The sequence below is a fragment of the Medicago sativa genome, chromosome 1 (genome assembly GCF_051527215.1).
Source record: "Medicago sativa cultivar Bolivia chromosome 1, Bolivia_mono, whole genome shotgun sequence".
NCBI classification, from domain to species: domain Eukaryota; kingdom Viridiplantae; phylum Streptophyta; class Magnoliopsida; order Fabales; family Fabaceae; genus Medicago; species Medicago sativa.
This window is the reverse complement of record NC_140749.1, coordinates 31,829,270-31,840,213: the sequence shown is the minus strand read 5'-3', so window position 1 is coordinate 31,840,213 and position 10,944 is coordinate 31,829,270. Positions and strand designations below refer to the sequence as shown.

The window sequence follows — 10,944 nt, the reverse complement described above, 5'->3', positions numbered from 1 at the left end:
TATATATATATATATATATATATATATATATATATACACTAGAACGCCGACCCGTGCATAGCACGGGTCTCACAGGCCGGAATAATTTGATACATAATAAAACGAAGAATTAATTAAGTTTTTAGTCCCTATAAATATATCAAATTTCGTTTTTAATCCACATAAATTTTTTTGATAGATTTTGGTTCCTATAAAAAATTTCAGGACGTAGTTTTAGTCCCTATTAAATTAAATTTTGTTTAATTATGCTTAAAATTTTAAATTTTTTAATGATTTTTTACACACTTGTTTAAAACATTATAAAATGTTCCTTCGCTTAAACACATACTAAGCAAAGGCAAGCATACTAACTTGGTTTTGTCAATCTGTACTTTTAATTTAACCTGTGAATGCGCGGGATCTAGTTACTCAAGCCAAATCAGTATTGAATTTTCTTCATCAAGCATACCAACTTGGTGAATGACTATCTAACATTCAGAAAAATATTAACACCTTCCGGAGGTAGATCTAAAAATAAATTTTGTACATTTAGAGGTCGAAGCGCTAATAAAAGACAATGATAATAAATTTTTGAAATAATACTTATGCCTATGAATAAATTTATTTAGGTGGACTGGAAAAAGTTTCCTTAGCTAAGTAAATAAAGCCGACACAACAACTTGAAGAAAATTAAAAACCAAACTGTAAAAAACAAAAGGAAAAAACACAGATTATTTAATGTCTGATTTATACAGATTGAAGGAATTCGATAACAAAGCAAACGGCTCTAGCATTCGAGCAAGCTAAACATCTTTGTCGTCCTTGTGCTCAATTTTGACACGAACAACTCTGGTAGGTTTTGTGACCGACGTCTGGCCAGCTTCATCATCAACAGCCACAGAATCAATGCTATTAGAGGACCTCTTAGCACCTGTTTTGGTGGTTGGTGTGTCAATCACACATGTACTGTTGCATGAGTCCTCAGCCTCTGGTACATCCTGCAGACATTGGCGACAAACAATTTGATCAATTGTGTTACAGATTAAACCTTTACGGACTCATGAAAGATTAATGTAATAATTACCATCTGAACATTTGAATTGTTTGGCGCAGTACCATCCACACTAAGCTCAACAACAGATCCATCGTCGGGTTTCTATCACGTATACATCAATAAAGGGAAGCAATTAGCAACACGATTCTTCCTTTATGTGCATTATTCTATAACAATTATAAAACTGTAATATCAGTTATGTTCTACCTTCAAATTATACCTAAACATAAATTGCTCAATGACACCAACATCATCAGATGCCTTCTTTACGGCATAATTCCGATACTTCTTTACGACATTTCCTTCACCAACCTCAACCTTGAAAAGAATTTGCTTGTCAATCAGCACATTAAAATCAGCAGGATAATCATTGCCTACTGCTCCATGCTCAAAAATAATAAAATGTTAGTACAAATTTTCGTCGGTAGATATACCTCATATATAGACCACACATTTATACAATTATATAATACACGACTACCTCATCACGTTCATTGATCAAGTCTTGCACATTACGCCCAATAAACTGGGTCACCTGGCGATCAAAAAGAACAAAAGTAGTGGACCCTGTGTCGTCCATCACGATGACATGCAGCTTGAACCTATCAAATAATCAACTATATCAATACAATTCCACGCATGATAAAAACAAAAATTATATTCGGATAAACTTTGTTTACCTTGGGACCGCACCCTTTCAAGTTTTACACTTGCGACAACGGAGCACTCCGTTGTCAACGGTGGCCAATGAAGCACACTGGGTTCATGATCGAAAGTACCAATCAACCCCAGTTTCGATCTCACATATAGTGGCAAGCACTGAACCTTGACAGATCTGTAAATATTTCGTAGCATTTTGCATAAAAATATTGAACAAAAATAACAAAGATGAATCCAAAAATACATCTAAAAATTTCATTAAACAGATAGCCACCTCAGTTGACTCAATCATGCTTTCAATTGTCATTCGGTTGGTGTTGAGCAAGTCATCTGATAAAGACGCGGAGCTGTTTGTTGAAATCTGGCTGACACTTCGGGTTAACTGTATTGATGCATTTTTCATTCTAATAAAAGGGCACCAATGTCAATAGAAGAGTAGCAAGACTCAAGTAGCAAGGTAAGGGACGACAACATATAACTCATGTAACCTATTAATAATAATTGGACAATAATATTTGACAGTGTTACTATTAATATTGTGCTGCCCTTTTCTGTGTGCACATCTTCTCAAACTTTCTTACTTATTACAAATTCTAACATGCCATCAGAAAACTATTGTTAGTGGATATCTTTAGGGTCGTATGCCAAATAAGCTACCTATAAACGATGGGAGGACCTCCAGACAACTTAATTACGACCAAAAAAACTTGCATTTATTCTATAACATATAAAAATGTAAATGGTTACCCTGTCATGTACGCAGCGACTTCAAGCAAATAGCCATTAAGTATCAGCTTAGTCCCATTAAAGGCATTAGCAACTCCCATAGCACCTAATTTTTCAAAAATTCAACAGCAATGAACATAATTTCACATTTCATTCTTGATATCAGCAGAATGCACAAACTTAAAACATGACATACCTAAATACATGCGTGTCTTGCAGAACTGCAATATCAATATAGTAGGTGTGTGGTTGTCATGGTTGCCAAAAAAGGTCACAATTTTGTCAGCATGTTCACCCCAAAGAGAGCAATGCAAGTGGTTGTTTCTGTAATAAAATATTACCAAAATATCAATACAGGAACATAAGGTATATTAAAATTATATTACATGAACCAGCTACAAAGAAACAGACAAAGCTTACTCAAGATCCTCTAAAGTGAGATCAATAACCATGCTTTTCCTTCCATCCTTTTCAGTTTCCCTTATATCACCTCTTTCAATTACATGACCAATAACATCTGAAATTACGTATACAAAAGCAAAAACAAATAACAAATGTATGAAATTCCTAAAGGAATACTTATAGGTAGTAATAATGTACAACGCACATTTAGAATTAAAGTCTTTGAAGTCTTACCCGGAGACACTTCCTCGACAGTTGAAGAGAGAATTTCATTGAATGGCTTGAACTCAAAAACGTTCATAGGGATAGCAGGCGAGTGTACTTTGGTAAAAGTTGAATTGTGCATCATACTAAGCTCATGTTTGTGTGAAGTTACCTTATAAGGACCTTCATTAAAATCTAAAATTGCATTTTCAAGCTGATATGTACCCCCTTCTTCAACCATGGACTTGAACTTTGCCACCAAATCTTTTCTAGCTGTCGCGTGAATACGTCCACCCTATTGACGACAACAACATCAGTAAACATGGTTAAATTAAATAACTAAAAAACAACGATGACATTAGTTTAATTTTAAAGCTAAGAGTGCAAACATGTAAAACCCTTTTCATCGACCAGTAACATGTTCATGAAAATGATGCTAGTGGGGACCTTCTTCTCTCGAATCAACCAAATGTGAGCAACTCGCACACACATTTTGAGGTTCTTTCTTCCTCCAAAAACAGCTGAGATTGGAGTGTATTTGGAAGACATCATTGACCGGTTTTTTCCTTTCCAAGAAAGAGAATGCTTGCTTAGATTGAGAAGGTCTATCTAATATGTTATGATGTATTTATAGAAAAAGGTGCAATACGTGTGAGTAGGATATGATGGTTGAGCAATAAAAAGTATTACTTATCACGTTAAGCACAAAATAGTGGAACAAAATTAGGAAATGGCCAACATTTTAGGATAAGGATCAATATGAATCAGCTTGAAATTAATATTAACATACTGTGTTTACTAAGGATTGGCATCTTGATAAGCATGAAAGATTGAAATACTCGCTATTTTTAGGAAATGTACTTTTTTACTTTGAAAGTTCAGCACCGTCATTCATGACTAATATATTAGTGTATTGGATGTAATGATTTTCCAAAATAAAATACATATAGTTATTATTTATTTATTTCTTTAAGATAATATTTTCAATTTCTAAGCATTTTTATTTCTAATTTATAACTTTTCAGGAGATGCTCGCCAAGGGAAAAATGGAGAAAGAGAAAATTATGTGAAGTATGTGTTGAAGAGTGTAAGACCTAAAACTTTAATGTGTTCAAGAGTGTAATAAACTTGTATTGTGATTTTATATATTTGGTATGATGTTCTGATTTTCTACAAAAAGGCCAAGTGTTTATACATTAATGAAAGTTTTGTTAAAAAATGCTAAGTGTTGCAATTTTATACTACTTTATTGACACATGTCCCACTCATATGTCACATACATGAGAAGTTGTTTAACTTTCATCTTAACTGATGGGTAATAACCGTTATGAAATTTTGGCGCTCACTGGACACATGTCCTACCTGATGTCTTGAACAACAGGTTCGACAAGAATGATGTCCTAGATGACAAGTACGACAATGCAACACAATAAACAATAAACAAAATTAAAGTAAAGTACAATAAAGAAAGAACACATGACATTTGATAACCCAGTTTGGTGAAACGTCACCTACATCTGGAGGCATCCATGCCAAGAAAGTAAATCCACTTTAGCAGTAATGGTTCCTAGTCTTATGTAAATAAACCTTGTTCACTGCCTCACATTCTCTCAACCCTTTCCCCAGTGATTGACTCAATCACATTTACAATCAAACTAAGAGAACAACTCCAATAAAAAAAACCCACTCTTGCAAGATGCACTAGAGCGGTGTACAAAAGACAATAATACTACTCAACTAAAAAACCAGCTATGCGCATCAAAGCAACACATAGAGAGGTATACACATAAAAAAGACAAGACACGAAACCCTAAGACTCTTTCTTCAATATGACGGCTTCGATCAATCTTCACGAGGGTTTGAGTCTTCCTTATATAGCCAAAGAATGCATGGGATTTTTCTTCAATTGGGATAAACAAAACCAGCTGACCAAAATGTATATACGTTCACAATCTTCTAGGAGAAAAATATAAAAGATCTTAACCATGAAGATATTGAGTGTTATCGTCGATTAATTGGGTCAGACAATTGCTCCGTACTAGGTCTTACACGCTTTGACTGGTGATTGTATTGGTCATGATGCACCGGATAAATTGATGATCAAGCAAGATATGAGTTTCCTCATTACACAAATATAAAAACATCTTGAGGTTCTACTGTCCATCAATAAAGGGCAATTAGAAACCTTTTTCCATCTACGTTGTGCCCCTTCTCTTAGAAACATAATGATGTGTCTAGCACATCTGAATGACAATCATTTTTTTATGGTATATTTGAAGGATGATTATTTAATTCCTCCCACTTTTGTGCTATGAAGACACCACTGTCGAAAAGTTGCAAAAAGTAATGGAATGAAAGATATGTCATTAGGATGATTGTCTATGATGAACTAAGTCAGGCAGCAGATTATAAGGTAACAGGAGGTGATGATTGATAGCTTGTTGAAAATCTTGACCCTGAAGAGAAGATTATTGTAGACAAAAAGGTTGGACATAGTGTAAAGATGGGAAAAGATGAAAGTCCTGAACTTGATGATTGTAGCATTGATATTGGGATGGATTAGTTGAAATCTATATCATTAACAACAATATAAAGATTTTTTGTTACGATGATATATATATATATATATATATATATATATATATATATATGGGTTATGATAGAAGACACCTTTTATGAAGGTGTCTTTTATCAAGTTACTCTAAGAGCATTTGCGAAAAGACACCAACTTACTTTTATGAAGGTGTCTTTTAGCAAAGTTATAACTAAAAAGTGAAAATCACACCTTAAGGTGTGACTTGTTAAAAGACACCACCAAAGGGTGGCTTGTAACAAAACCCTTTAGGGATTTTCATCATTGACGTTACTAAATTGGCATTGATATCTTAACTGACATATATTTCCTTTAGTTTTACACATGATCTGGATCAATGAACTGTTAAATAAATTCAGTAAATTAGTAGGATGACAAAATCTAATTGATTGCTTGGATTCTTTAATGATTAAACTATATATAATACATAAATTTTATGACTTGTACATAGATATAAAAAAGTCATAAACAGATGGTTTTATTATATATTGATTAAGATAAAACTACAGTAATAAATAAGATTTGTATTCCATTTAACAATCATATCTTTTTTTTTTTGTTACAACAATCATATCTTTGTAATAATCCTAATATTAATAATATCTTCCAAATTTGAGTTAGAAGTTTTTCTATTGAATTTTGCTCTAGGTTTGTTTGGGTATCATCAGGAGCTATCAATAAAAAAAACAAGTCAGACACTCACCACTAATCACAAACACCAAAACACCTATCAAGTAAGAATATATGGCTAAAACAAATATATTTATATAACAGGATTAATGTTGCAGACACAAAGAGTGCCACACACACACACACACACACACAACAAAAGAATGGACAGTAACAATTACAGCAATTGTGATCACCTAATTAAGAATGTATATAGTATATACTGCTACAATTATACATTACAGTAGAGTGACGAAACTAAACCTAATTACTTGTTGTTCCTCCCATGTTGGTCAAATGAAAAATCATTGAGCGTGGGTAAGATAAGATCGATCCCTCAGAACATCCAATGAGTTTGTGAAAATCATTCATAGCATCCATGTTTTCGTTGAAGCAAGCTGTATTTTGAATCTTCTCGAGTTTGAGTCGAGCCTCTTCTCTCTGATCTTGACGACACTGACTCTTCAGTTGTCTCCAATTAGACAAAGTGTTCTTCACTTGAGGATCATCAATAGAAGGGTCAACAAGTTTCTTGGAAGGAGTTTGCTGAAATGGAGTTTGATGATCAACAGTGACCCTTTCTTTTTCTGACTCTAATAGCATCTTCTTTGTAAGCGCATTAATGGAAACAAATTTTCTCTTCTTTCTGATACAATTTTCTTTGAAAAAAACTGGTTTTGCCGTGAATCCAACACCTTGAATCACTTTTGTTTTGCTTGGACACATGTTTGGTTTTTTCCTTTATTATCGGAGGGTTTGTGAAATAAGGAAGGGTTTTTTGTGAGTATATTTTTCGCCCAAGAGGAAGTGATTTTGTTGAATGCATGTAAGATAGAGTGATGATGGAAGCGGAACAATACGATCAACTTCTCTGTCAACTCAACAGAACAACAGAGTTAGGGTTTTGTTTTGATTAGCGATGAATAAGAATGTAATAGAGTTAGGGTTTGCTCATTGTGTATATGCAAATGTTAGTTAGGGTTTTGATTTGTGAGGAATAGGAACGCGCCAGCTCGCGGGAGGAACTTTCCTTTCAACGGTAATAAAAGTGTGCATTTATTGGTTAAAAAAGGGTATTTATAATATTTTTTCCTTTGACAAATAATATTATAAGAATCGCTCCAGAAAGTGTGCTTTTTATAATATTATAAGAATCTGGGTAAAAAGTTATTCTGGGTATTAATATTTATATATTATTGTAAGAATCTGGGTAATAATATTATAAGAATCGCTCCAGAAAAAGTTTATTTGTAAGAATCGCTCCAGAAAATTAATATTTATATATTAATGTAAGAATCTGGGTATTTAAAAAAAAATTATAATATTATAAGAATCGCTCCAGAAAAAGTTAATTTTTTTTTTTTTACAAAACATGAATTTAATATGAATATAATATAATATGAACCAAATATAGAAGCATTTGTTGACACATTTGTCTTTTATAAAAGGGACTAGAGGGAATAATTAATTACTTAATTCTTGGGTGTCAATCCAACCCTAAGAATACATCAGTATTATTGAAAGAGCATTTTGTCATGGGAATAATTAATTACAATACTCTCTCTTAATTCTTGGGTTTTAATCAAACCCTAAGAATACATCAGTATTATTGAAAGAGCATTTTGTCATATATTGTAGTACTACTTAGCTCCAGGGACCTTTTCTTTTGGTGGAGAATTCCAAACATTTATTTTTCAAGTGTATCCAGGTTAAAAATGTTTGGAGGAATGTTTTTGATTGGTTGAGTTTTGATAGTATTCATCAAGATGAGGTGTCAAAGCATTTTTTTAAACTAAATTGAAAAATTAATTGATTGAATTAGATGATTAATAGTCAATTACCTAAATTTTATTCAACGCAACGTTGAAACGTTGACATCAGTAAAAATTTAAAAATAATTAAATTAGTTAATCGTAATGTCCATGCATAGTAAATAGTCATAATTTAACAACGACATGGGATAGATCATTTCAACAGTGCATCCTAATGCGATCAATGTTTCTTGTTTTCTGCCAGCGAGTTTGCAGGTGGCAATGTAGAGTCCCGTTACGCGCTCGTTTTCATCCAACGATAAGGGAGTGTCGCATGGCTTCATGAATCTTCTCTGGTTCCTTTATTACAATTGCTTCATCCAATAGTTTGTTTGAAACAATGGCTTTTTCTAACATATAGGCATTGAAATTTAAATTGGGTATGGATTCTTCTATGAGTTCGGAGGCAGCAATATAGAGTATTGGATGAACTCGTTTGGTGTTTGGTTGTGATTGTTTGGTTCAACATAGATTGGGACTAACCATAGTCACATAATTCGTCACCCCATTAGAGAACCGCGAATTGGTTCGCGCGCACCGATTCACGGTTCTTTTGCGTATTGATTTGCCAGAATTCGTGCCGGAATTCGCGCAACTCAGCGAACCGAAGTACCATGATTCCATGAACGCGTTTGAGCACCATGAACGCAAGCTTTAAGCTCTCAAACGCACGCTTGAAATCGATTTCAAATGGTAATGAATTGTGGCTGTGTATCTATGTTTTCATCTTTCTATGTACTGTGTTTTCCTGCGGCGGCTGCACTTCTGTTTTGCTAAGTTGAAGAAGATAGATGATTGGGCCGCCCATATGTTTGCACCCGACCCATTTAAGTTGGGTTTTATCATGGGCTTTATTTTATTGTTTTGAAACTGTTCAACCATCAAATGGAATTTGACCCACAAAAATAAAAATAAAAACATGAATCAAGCTGTGCTTTAATTTTTATTTTTTTAAAATAATTATTTTATTTTTGAAATAGTTTTGTTAATCATTTACATATGTTAAGGATTTTTTATTTTTTTTAAATATTTTAATCTAAAAATACTTATTTTAATTATCTATTTTTGAATATCTCTTGCGAAATAAGACCGATAAAAATAAAAATAAATGAATTTTAGAATTGTTTTTGGGAAGTGAGCAATAGTTTGTTGGAAAGACTCATATAGAGATGTAAATATTTAGTACTTACTAATAAATTTTAAATTTTGTTTAATAATACTAGTTAAAAATAATATTTTTCTTAAAAATTTATTGATAGCTTATTATGCCTAATAAAATAGTAATAATAGTACTACGAACCGACGCGTACCGAAGCTCTATACCCCCATACATACCGAATTCTTCTCATGTCGCGTACCGCGAACCCGTACCCGTACCACGTACCGGAACGAATTGCGAATTGTGTGACTATGGGACTAACCCATGTACCAACATTCACCGAACTCGTTATTGGTTATTGATTGTGGTTTCTCTTTGTTTGCCTAATGTTGAAGTTTTTAACTTTTTCAAAATTCTCTCTCAAGTTTCTTATGCCAAATGATTGTAAATAATGTGTTTGTTTTTCTTATGTTTCTCAAGAAAGTTGAAGATGATACTTCTTTCTCAAGAAATCATAAATATATAAGGAGGTTTTTATAGCTTGGAAACAAATATGATCTACAAGGATATTTCTTAAAGTGCAAAACAGGTTGAGTGATGCCTATATGTACAAGGTGTTGGTTTTCAGTTCTAACAAGAGGTGAAAGTGAGGAAAATTAAACTAGGCCATAAGAGGTGATACTTAGGAAATCAAAGGCCAAGGGTTGGTTCCTTTTGGGATAGAAACTAGGGTTGGGAAAAACCTTGGGATAAATCATTGAGCCTCTTGGCCATGGGAAGAGATTCATGAAAATTGTAGAAATTACGTTTTGTTCTTAGAGAATATGTTGAAGGCTAATTTTTTGAAACCCTTGTATCTCTTCGTAATAAACTCTTTGATAGTGAATTGGTGAGATCTCTCTCTTCCAGACGTAGGTCAAATTTGGGCCAAACTAGGTGAACAAATTATATCGTCGTGTTCTTCTTCTCCTTTATCTTATTTTATTGTGTTGACTTCACTTTGATTTTGGTTGCTGCTAATTTTGCTCACATCAAAGTATTAGTATGAGTTTTGATCTGAATTCACGACAGTAACAATAAGGAAAGTTTCTAAGTTGTACTTTGAAAACCTTCACCTACATTGTTATTATCTTGTCCTTACTCTTGTGCAACAAGCAAATTGCATGTTGCCAAACACCAGTGCCACACTGATGAAGAAGGGATAAACATATTTTCCATAGTCTTTATTGTCATCAAAACTTGAACTGAAATTTTAATTTCCTTAAAGAAGAGCAAAACATACTGAGCAACCATAAGATAAGAGTATGGCAGTGATAAAGAGTAATCGTAGATCTCAATAATCAGTATGCAGTCTTGCAATTATAATCAACTTTCAATATATGAGAGTGTGACAAATAATTTGTTTAAATTGTACAATCTATACAAATTTGCCCATGCAAACCATTTTTTGACTTAAACCTTTGCTAGGCCAGTAGGAAACAACAGTTCCTCAACTAAACAATCTGCCATTTCAAAAAAGCCATCACTTTATGAAAGGGTAGATGCTTTAAACAAAAGAACAGTTATGACCTTGAGAGGTATTTAAGAGACCTTGCTGAAAAGGATGATGCAAAATTTGACATTCTCATTTGTTAGAAGCAAAACTGCTTTCGGTGCTTGTTTTGGTATAAATGGTTAGAGATGTTTTGGCCAAACATGTATCAACAGTTGCTTCCTAGAGAACATTTAGCAGTTAGCACATTGGAAA

General features: G+C 33.3%; 1 pseudogene; it reads right to left on the bottom strand.

The window, feature by feature from the left end:
• Nucleotides 1-727: 727 nt before the first annotated feature.
• LOC146954329 (replication factor A protein 1-like) lies at nucleotides 728-3,574 on the bottom strand (annotated as a pseudogene).
• Nucleotides 3,575-10,944: the final 7,370 nt, after the last annotated feature.